At 38.7% G+C, this 11021-nt stretch overlaps 1 pseudogene; it reads right to left on the bottom strand.

The window, feature by feature from the left end:
• Positions 1-8879: 8879 nt before the first annotated feature.
• On the bottom strand, positions 8880-10516 carry LOC143671509 (phosphoserine aminotransferase pseudogene; annotated as a pseudogene).
• Positions 10517-11021: the final 505 nt, after the last annotated feature.

The raw sequence follows: 11021 nt of genomic DNA, 5'->3' as shown, positions 1-11021 counted from the left end.
ATGAAAATGAACTTCACTTCATGTGCTTTTGAGCCATCTGTATTTGCTTTTTAGAAAAAGTGCCTATACATATCTTTAGCACATTTTATAACTGGGTTATTTGTTCTTTTGTTGTTGACTTGTATGATTCCTTTATGAATACACGATATCAAATCTTTGTCCAATGTGGTTTCCAAATATTTTCTCCTACTGAATTGGCTGCCTCTTCACCCTTTTGGCAATCTTTTTGAGGTCCAGAAGCATTTGATTTTAAGGAGTCCCCATTGATCTGTTTTTTCTTTTGTTGCTTGTGCTTTAGATGTAAAGTTTAGGAAGCTACCTCCTATTACTAGGTGTTGAAGATGTTCCCCTATATTTTCTTCTAGAAGTTTCATGATACTAGTTCTAATATTTAGATGATTGATCTACTTTGAGTTAATTTTTTGATAGGATGTAAGGTAAGGGTCCTCTTTCATTCTTTTGGCTTTGGATATCCAGTTCTCCCATGTCCACTTATTGAAAAGACTATTTTGTCCCAATCAGTGCATTTGGGGGCCTTGTGAAAAATCAGTTGACCATAGATTTGGTGGTCTATTTCTGCACTTTTGATTTGATTCCATTGGTCAATTCGTCTATCTTTGTGCCAGTATCGTGCTGCCTTGACCACTGTAGCTTTATAATAAGTTAAATCAGGAAATGTTAATCCTCCCACTTCATTGTTCTTTTTCAGGATGCTTTTAGCTATTCAGGGTCTCTTTCCCTTCCAGTGGAACTTGGTAACCAGTTTTCTAAGTCTTCCAAGTAGGTTGTTGGAATTTTAATTGGTACTGCATTGAATCTGTGGATGAGTTTGGGTAGAATTGACATCTTGACTATATTTAACCTTCTGATCCATGAGAAAGGAATGTCTTTCCACCTATTTAGATCTTTGATTTCTTTTAGCAATGTTATGTAGTTTTCTGTGTGCAAGTCCCTTACATCCCTAGTGAAGTTCATTCCTAAGTACTTGATTTTTTCTTTATTTTCTTTTTTATTTTTGTATGGTCGGGCACCAGAAATCGAACCCGGGCCTCCAGTATGAATGGCAAGAACTCTTCCTGCTGAGCCACCATGACCTGCCCAGTACTTGATTCTTTTAGTTACTATTTTGAATGGAGTTTTTTCTTAATGATACTCAATTAGGTCATTGCTTGTGTATTGAAACATTACTGAGTTTTGCACATCACATTAATTGTATATCCTGCCAACTGGTTGAATTTGTTTATTACCTCAAGTCACTTTGTGGTAGAGATCTCAGGATTTTCCAAGTATAGTGTTAGGTCACCTGCAAATAATGAAGGTTTTATTTCCTCTTTTGTAATTTGGATGCCTTATATTTCTTTTTTTGGCCTGATTGCTCTAGCTAGAACTTCTAGTAAAATGCTGCATAATCGTGGTGGTAGTGAACATCTTTGTCTCATTCCTGATCTTAGGGGGAAAGCTTTCAGTCTCTCTCCATTGAGTACAATGCTAGCTATCACTTTTTCATATATGCCCTTTATCATATTAAGGAAATTACCTTTGATCTTATCACTTGAATTGTTTTCATCAGAAAAGGACTTTGAATTTTGTCAAATACAGCATTAATCAAAATGATCATGTGATTTTTCCCTTTTGATTTGCAAATGTGCTGTATTACATTAATTGACTTCTTGTGTTGCACTCCTGATATGAACCCCACTTGATCGTGGTGTATAATTCTTTTAAAGTGTTGTTGGATTCAATTTGCTAGTATATTTTTGAGAATTTTTGTATCTATGTTCATCAGGGAGATTGGCCTGTAGTTTTCCTTTCTTATAGCATATGCTGGTTTGAAAGGATTTATGTACCCTGGAAAAGCCATGTTTTAATTCTAATCCCATTTTGTAAAGGCAACTAGTTCTTCTAATCCCTATTCAGTACTGTATGTTGAAAATTTTAATTAGGTTATCTCCATGGAGATGTGACTCAATCAAGTGTGTGTATTAAACTTGAGTAAGTGGAGATGTGTCTCCACCCATTCCAGATGGGTCTTGATTAGTTTATTGGAATCCTATAAAAGAAGTATTTTGGAGAAAGCTTCGGAATGACAGGACAGAAAGTTAGCAGAGGATGCTGTGTTTGCTACATGCCCTTCCAGCCAAGAGAGAAACCTTGAACAACATCAGCATTATTGAACCTAGGTATCTCTCCCTGGATGCCTTAGAACCGACATTTTTATAGAGTTGTTTTAATTGGGACATTTTCTTGGCCTTAGAACTGCAAACTAGGAACTTATTAAATTTCCCTTCTTAAAAGCCATTCTGTTACTGGTATTTCACATTCTGGCAGCTAGTAAACTAGAAGATAACATCTTTACCCAGTTTTGGTGTTAAAATGATGTTAGCTTCATAAAATGAGTTAGGTAATGCTCACTTTTCCTCAATTTTTTGAAAAAGTTTGAGCAGAATTGGTGTTAGTTCTTGTGGGAATGTTTGATAAAATACCCTGTGAAGCCATCTGACCCTGGGCTTTTCTTGTAGGAAGATTTTGATGATGGGTTGAATCTGCTTACTTGTGACTGGTTTGTTGAGATCTTCTATTTCTTTCTGAGTTGGTGTAGCTTGTTTGTATGTCTCCAGGAATTTGCCCATTTCATCTAAGTTGTCTAGTTTGTTGGCATAAAGTTGTTCATACTATCACCTTATGATTTCTTTTATTTCTTCATTGTCTTTGGTAGTGCACCCCTCCTCATTCCTACTTTGTTTATTTACATCCTCTCTTAATGTTTTAAGCCTTTCTAGTGGCCCATCAATTTTATTGATTTTCTCAAACAATCAACTTTTGATTGTATTGACTCCTTCTATTGTTCTCCCATTCATTTAACTCTGCTTTAATCTCTGTTATTTTTCTTCTTCCATTTGCTTTGGAGTAAGTTTCCTGTCTTTTCTCAAGTTCCTCCAGGTAAGCAGTAAGTCCTCAAATTTTGCTCTTTCTTGTTTCTTAGCATAGGCATTCAGGGCAATAAATTTACCTCTCAGCACAGCCTTTGCTACATCCCATAAGTTCTTATATGTTGTATTCTTGTTTTCATTCATCTCCAGATAGCTACTAATTTCTCTAGTCATTCCTTCTTTGACTCACTGGTTGTTTAAGAGAGTATTATTTAATTTGTGAAAGTTCTTGTTCTTTGGTAGCTATTGATATTTAGCTACATTTCATGTTTTAATTTGGTCATTAGGCTAGGCTATATCTGTTTGCATGCTTAGTGGTCTTCTGTTGTGTTTGAAATATGTAAATATCTTGATAGGTTTACTTTGGAAGTTGATTTCCTTCAGTAATCTAAAGCTTTGTATTTGCAGGATGGATGTGAAACAGAATGTGGGGCTTGGGGTGGGGCACAACAGTGCATTGACGCATTTCAGTTCAGGTATAGCATAGGTTGGGGATGCTACGGTGGTGCCTGTCAGCAGGGGATGTGTATCACGGGATTGTGTAGGTGTGGTGCACGAGTTGAGGGCATGGGGTGTAGCTCAGGAAGATCTGGGGGTGCAGGACTAGGGTGTGGCATGGGGGGCACAGAGGTAGAGTGTGATGGGAGGCAGATAGTGAGGCTGAGTGGGTGCACGGGGGCTGGTGTGCAGATAAGATGTGGGTGGGCATGTGGAGCATAAGGTTAGTCAGTGTGTAAGGTGTGACACAGAAGTGGGGCACGGGGTGGGGGATAGGGTGTGGGTGTATCCTTGTGCAGGCATGAGGTTTTAGAGGCCTCTGGTTGCAGGTGTGGGAATGTGTAATGGTGAGTACAGGTCACTTAAGTTGGGGAATGTGGGTCGGTGGGGTGGCATTGGGTGAGCGGTTTCCTGGCATGGGTGCACAGGTGTGGAGGGGGTTGGAACAGGTGTGCACGAGTATGGATAGTGGGGGCTATTCAACCCAGATTCACCCATGTGCAACTGCCAAGAGTGGGAGCAGAGTGCTTATATCTGGAAGTAGGGCAAGTGTGCACATTTCTGGAGCAGAGGGCTGTGGTGCAGGAGTCAAAAAGTCTGTGCACAAATGCATGGACACCTGGCAGTGGAGAGGATGTGGCTGTGTGGGTGCATAAGTCTGGAGGTGGGGTGCTAGTGTTTGCTGGTCTGAGGGACAAGGCCTTTGTGTGCACACACTCAGAGTTCAGGGGCAGTAGGCCAGAATTGTGCTTGCATTGGCTGGGGATGGATGTGGCCCGTCTTGACAAGTCAGCGCTTGCTCACATCTGGGGTCTGTGATTGGAGGCCATGCACATGCACAGATCTGGGAGGGCCCCAAACAGATGTACACATGTGCAGAGCTCAGAGGGTGCAGGGTAGGGTTGTGTGACTATATGGGCTGGGGGCAGGTGATCACTTTCAGGGAATGAAAGTGAGTCCCTGCAGCTTTTATGCACCTGTGACTGCCTGCAGGAGGGCAGGGGGGAGTAGGTGGGTTTCAGGAGGGGTGGGGCAAGACTACACTTGTGCAGGAGAGGTAGACTGGGCTGGGGTAAGTGTGCACAGCCTTGGGGTGGCAGGGTGGAGTGGTATGCGTAGTTGGGGTGTGTTGCGGGGTGGGTACGCTTGGAGCATGGTTGGGGTGTCAGGTGGGGGTTCAGGTGTATGGGGTGTGGGGTGAGTCGTGGATTGTAGGGCTGTGCTGGTGTGTGTAGTGCATTCAAGGGACATGGCTTGGTTTACTTTCTAGTTCCCATCTTCCTATCCATGCACTCCTGAGGGCTCCGGGCTTCCATTTGGAAAGGGGCACATTAGGCTGTTTGTACCAACTGGATGGTCTCCAGTTCTCTGCATCTCAGTTCTTCAGCTTTTGCAACCAGGGCCTCCTTATGTGGTGTAGAAGACCCTCATAAGTCATTTCCACCCCGGTATTGCTGTCTCAGTCACCTTCCTGTCCCTTCTTTAGCTGTTCCTTGTGGCAGGGGTGAACTCGAATTATCCTATTCTGCCATCTTCCTGGAACTCCACATTCTCTTAACTTCGTAAATCTGCATTATCTTGAATCAGCAATGCTTAGCTACTGCAACCTTTTAACTGCTTTCTGGACTTTTAAGGAAAGTGACTCTGCCAGTTTTTTCTAATTTTTCAAAGATCTTGTTTGACCTGAAGCCTCGCTGAGAGTAGGTTTTAGTCAAAGTTGGGGTTGGAAGTCAGAAGCCTTGAGTACCCAGTGTGGATATGGAAGAGGGGCTGTTCTGAGGGATATGGAAGAAATACTGGAAAAGGATACTGTGTGCTGGCTGTAAAGGCACACATTGCTTATTTCATAATTATTTGTATTAGTGGGACTCAAAATTAGGCCACAAATATATGTTAAGATTTACTACCTTAATAAATGCTGTTCTGATTATAATTACATTCCTTTTGACATAGCCCTCTTTCTCTTATATTTCCTAAGATATGAGCTACCATTTCTGGCATATTCAGGTAGCATCCATACTTGAAGGAAACTACTGAAGGACAACTGCTTCCTTATTACCACATTGTGTTATTTCTTCCTTTCATCCACATTGTTTTCACTCCTAAGGCTTTTTAAAAAGTTATTACATTTAACAAAGATTGTGCCATAAAGTGGCATTTGCCCAGTGGAATATTAGATACACACTGTCTGTGTACCTTATAAATACAGTTAAATATCTAGTTATTTACCATCTATCTATCTATCTATCTATCTATCTATCTATCTATCTATCTAATCTATCCCTACAGTTATCCATACACACACACAAAGCACATAAACAAGTATATAGATAATATATGTAATAAATAGACAATAAGAACCATTTTCTTTTGTTAATAGCAGTTCCTCCATAGCATTATCTAGATCTTCCTGAACCATTAATAAGGAGTTCATAAAAATGAGCCATGAATGTAAAATCTTTAAATAATACATTATACTTTAAATAAAAGTCAAAACCAGTTACAATAACTATTTATGAGTTGATCACTTTCAATTTACAGAAACCCATCTGCCTTGGTTTTTAATCTACTCAAATTGTTTTTTGGCCAGCAGCATAGACTGAAGCAAATCCATATTAACCTGACAAAAAGCAATAGAAAGTCTTGCTTCGGAGGTTCTCATTGCTTAAAGTTACAATACTTCTTTAAAAGCTTCAAGATGTTATAATTAAAAATGTATCAACTGCTTAACTTGTCAACCAAATGCAGTTATTATAGAGCATTATTTCCTTAAACAGCAAGACTTTCATTGCCTGTGTCTGAGTCCATTAATAGAAGAAATACAATTAAAGTGCAGATTTAACTTTTGGGAAGAAACCTTCATCAAAATACCACCAAAACCTGGAATCTGCCCATTTTTTTTGAGAAGCTATACATACAAACTTTCCATAACATTTACAGAAAAACATGTGCAAACACAATTAACATGCAGTTTTTCAGTATATTTTGGGGGGGATGAAAAGACTCTCCAAAAATGCTAATTTGATGTTAGTAACAGAATGGCTATGGACATTCTAGTTAAAGATAACTATTTTACTAATAGTGATATATCTTATTCCACTCCAACTCCCCCTCTTTTTCTCAAAATATGAAGGATATAATTAGTAACATAATGATTAAAGAAATAATTAGGCACCACAGGTTAACACTGTAATCGTTTAGGACAGTTTCAAACTTTTACAATTGTGTCAAATTGGTAAATTCATCTATTACAAACTTTTATGAGGCAAAATAACCCCATCATCCCCTGAATGCACACAGACAAAAAAATGGATATCAATAGCAAATAATACATTTTTAATCTGGTATGAAAAGAAATTAAATCACCTCTCTATAAATTAAAGATCAAGAATCAGTTCTACTCAGTTGCATTGGTGCAAACATGTTGCTTTTCATGGACAACTTTATTTTAATTAAATTACACATCAACCCACTGCAAATAGTTGTAGTGTTAATCTCACTACAATACTTTGAACTGAAAGTGAGGAAAAACTGGTCAATGTTCAATTGACTTGGAGGAACAGAGAGCTCTTTTGACTAAGTTGCATAGTGGATGAAGCAACAAAATGAGATAATTAGAATACATTTGTCCTAGAGGGTGAAAATTTTGAAATTACAATTTAAAAGTTCTTTTATATCCTAATATTGTTCTTTCTAAATGCACACACTCTGAATTTACTGGAATGCATCATTATACATTTTTTTCCAAACTAATAATGTTATGTTCCTTCATGACCTGACCTGAGGTTGGAAAACTAAACAAAGAATGTAAATAATGCTGGCTACTCATATTTTTTCCCAATTAAAAAACCGTGCTATTACATGGTCATTCAAAGTAGCTCCTTGACCAGAGAGATAAAACCTTACTTGAATACATGTTTCCCAGAGTGACACTTGGGGGAAAAATGAATGTTTTATTTCAATATTTTAAATCTGCCTTGGTTCAGGATTATTTGTTTCAAACTTTATGATCTCTGTGTGAATATATATGCATAAGAATGACAGAAAATAAAGTATGCTTCTAAGGTGCTTTATATCAACATGCTCTTTCTTATACAAAAAGCAAAACAGTTTACTGAGCTCTTTGTCCACTGACATATAGTCAGGGCATAATCCCTGGGCACGTAATGATCTGATTACTAATATATTGCATTAAGATATCGTTTTACAGTTTATAAAACACTTCCTTCTTTAAAAAAGTGTTGTGAAGTAGATAAAGCTAGTTTTAGCATTCCCATTGTTCAGTTGAGAAAATTGAGGCTCAGCAAATTGGTATCAAAAAGAGAACTTGAGAATTCAAGTCTTTTGACTTCAAGTCTAATATTTACTCTCCTACATAACATTAAGAAATAATAATTTTAAAATGCCAAATTGAAAGGTAAGGAGTAGTTAAACCATGACTCTGGCCCTTATATTTACAAGTGCAGTCAGGGAAATATTTACTATCTTTATCTCTTCCAGAAGTTTCATGGTGCTGATGATGTATGTCATAATGCCCAGTTGAGTAACTAGTCTATTCAAATTATACAAAAAGTCCTTTTCATTTAAATATTCTCAGCTCCCATCTCTTTGCAAAGACATGTGCTCCTGGTGGTCACTAAGCCCTTAACTATTATTTGAGATGTTTTTGCTTTGGCCACACAGTTATTATTAATGAAAAAGGGAATGCTCTGAGAATCAATGCTCAGACAGAAATGGGGGCCTTCAGGAATGTCACAAGACATCAGTGCTGACATCTTCATTTTGGTCTCAAAGTTTAAGTGCTGTTTATATTTTATTTGCAGTGAAACTATGTAGGGTTTTTTTTTTTAACTTTTAATGCATCCGGGCAGACTTTCAAGATGCTTATTTACTATTAGGGTTGGAGGGAAACTTACAGGACATCTACTCCAATTTCCTTATTTTACAACAAAAGAAAGTACAATCTGCAGGTGCTGTGACTTGCATAAGTTCACATGGTTAGTGACATAGCTGGAAATACAATTTTGGTTTCTTCTTTTTTTTTAAGGGAATTTAACAGAGAATTTTAATTTGAAGGCATAATTAGAAAACAAACCAACTCTCTCTTCTAGCTATTGAAAGAGGGTTAAGAGTGAAGCTGCGAATGCTGTATATCTTCCTTCTGTGAAATAGCTTATAAAGGAGGGGCACAGCTATTCAAATGTAACATGACACTGCTCAAGGTCAAGGATTCTAAGAAATTCTAGCAGTCTATATATATCACTGAGAACTATATTAAAAATATAAATGCATAGATGTAAAGTATATGGTATTAAAAACAGACTTTGCTGTATTTAGAGTATATGTCACTTCTACCTCTTTCTGAGAATAACAGTATAAAGCTCTATAAAACACTTGTACCTAGAACCAAACAATCACCAAATGGTTAATGTTGACCTTAATCAATGGCTGCTGAGCTCAGAAGACCCCACTGCTGCCCCTTGGGAAGGATCTAGGCTCAACACTCAGCAGGTCCCACCCAACCCCTTTGCTCTGCATTTGTTTCTGCAGAAATTATTAACAAAAATTTGCATAATACTAAGTCCACAGGCTTTGAATATGGAGATCTAGTCAGAAAAAGTAGCAGCAAAGACAAAATAAGCTACAATTCATTAGAAAAGCAACTGGGAGATTTTTTAAAAATGCTTCCAGTTTTATAAAAGCAAGAGGAAGATTTTTTAAAATGCTTCCAGTTTAAGTCAGAGTTTAGTCCGCCAGCTTCGCAGAGCTGTTGACATTTTGCTGTTGCTCTTTGAAAAAAAGAGAGATTCTATAATAAGCACGTTCATCCGAGGAAAATACCGTGTTGGTTAAGTTCGTGCAGCCCTTGCTGAAGTTACTGTTCCACACACAAAGGTTAGGATGTGTTCACAGCTGATGCATCTCCAAAAAGTTTTTCATGAAGGCGGCCAGCTTCTGAACATCTTCGATAGTGACAGCATTATACAAAGAGACCTGGATGCCTCCTACAGACCTATGACCTTTCAAGGAGATCATATTGAGTTCAAGAGCTTTATCAAGAAATCGTTTTTCTAAAACCTCGTCTCCTTTGGTGTTGCCAATGCGGAATGGGACATTCATCTTGCTTCTATTCTGGGGCTCCACTGGACATATGTAGAATCCTTGAAAGTTATCAATAATATCGTAAACCATTTCCGATTTGATGGAGCTGAGCTTCTCCATGGCCGCCGCTCCACCATTGTTCTTTATCCACTCCAGGACCAAGCCCATGACGTAGATGCTGAAGCACGGAGGCGTGTTGTACAAGGAGTTGTTCCCGGCTTGCACTTTGTATTCCAGAACGGAGGGGCACTCTCTGAGAGCAAAGCCCAGCAGGTCATCGTGGACGATTACCACCGTGACCCCTGCAGAGCCCACATTCTTCTGAGCACCAGCAAAAATGACACCAAACTTGGAAACATCCACTGGCTTGGACAGGAAGTTGGAGGACATGTCACAAACCAAGACGGCTCCTTTGACGTCAGGTATAAAATCGAACTCCACTCCATGCACGGTCTCATTTGCACAGTAGTACACATAGGAGGCTTCTGGGTTGAGGTTCCACGTGCTTGGATCTGGAATTTTCGTATAACTCCCAAGTTTGGGGTAGACGGTATTCACAGTCCCAAACTTCTTGGCTTCTTCTGCCGCCTTGGCTGACCAAGCTCCTGTCACCACATAGTCCGCACACCTTCCTGCTTTCAGGCCAATCAGGTTTAAGGGGACAGCACTAAACTGGCCACACCCACCTCCCTGCACAAAAATCACCTTGTAGTTGTCTGGAATGGCTAACAATTCCCGTACAAGATTCTCTGTGGAGTTAATAATTTTAGCAAAATCCGATGATCTGTGGCTCATTTCAAGAACACTAATCCCAACTCCTTTGTGGTCTAATAATTCTTTCTGTATCTCTAACAACACCAAATGTGGCAGCTTGGTGGGCCCGGGCCCGAAGTTGATCACTTCCCTTGCGGCGTCCATGGTGCTGCGGGGCAGGCTGCGAGTTAGACCAGGAGGACCGATCGCGTGGACTGCGCGCGTCTCCCCGCGGCTGCTGCGGCGGCTGCCAATTTTGGTTTCTTGTGTGCTAGTTAAATCCACTGCAAAAAGTAGATTTGAGCAAAAATGCATTAAATTAATTATTAATATCATGGTAACAATAGTTGCATAAAATCAGCATTAAAATAAAATAATTTCTTCATCTTATGTTTAACTATATGAAATTGGAAACTTTTGCTGATGGAAATAACATTAAAATTATATTCTTATGTTTTCTAATTCTGTCATTTCCGGGTTAATACTCTTAATGTCAAATTCAGAATTTCATTTAATGTTTTTATGACCATTAGAATATATCAGAATATATATTCAGTTACTTCTCAATAATTACATTAATAACCTTGTGTATATATACCCTATACTCGTAGCAATTAAGACTTCTACATTTTTTAGATAAGACATTCAGCTCTAAATGGAGACTTATTTTATGATTGAGGAGGATACTTTATGTTTTCTTATAGCAATCACTTTGTATGCTATGGATTAAAGATACTT

The sequence above is a fragment of the Tamandua tetradactyla genome, chromosome X, assembly GCF_023851605.1.
Source record: "Tamandua tetradactyla isolate mTamTet1 chromosome X, mTamTet1.pri, whole genome shotgun sequence".
Taxonomy (NCBI): domain Eukaryota; kingdom Metazoa; phylum Chordata; class Mammalia; order Pilosa; family Myrmecophagidae; genus Tamandua; species Tamandua tetradactyla.
This window is presented reverse-complemented; position numbering and strand designations above follow the sequence as displayed.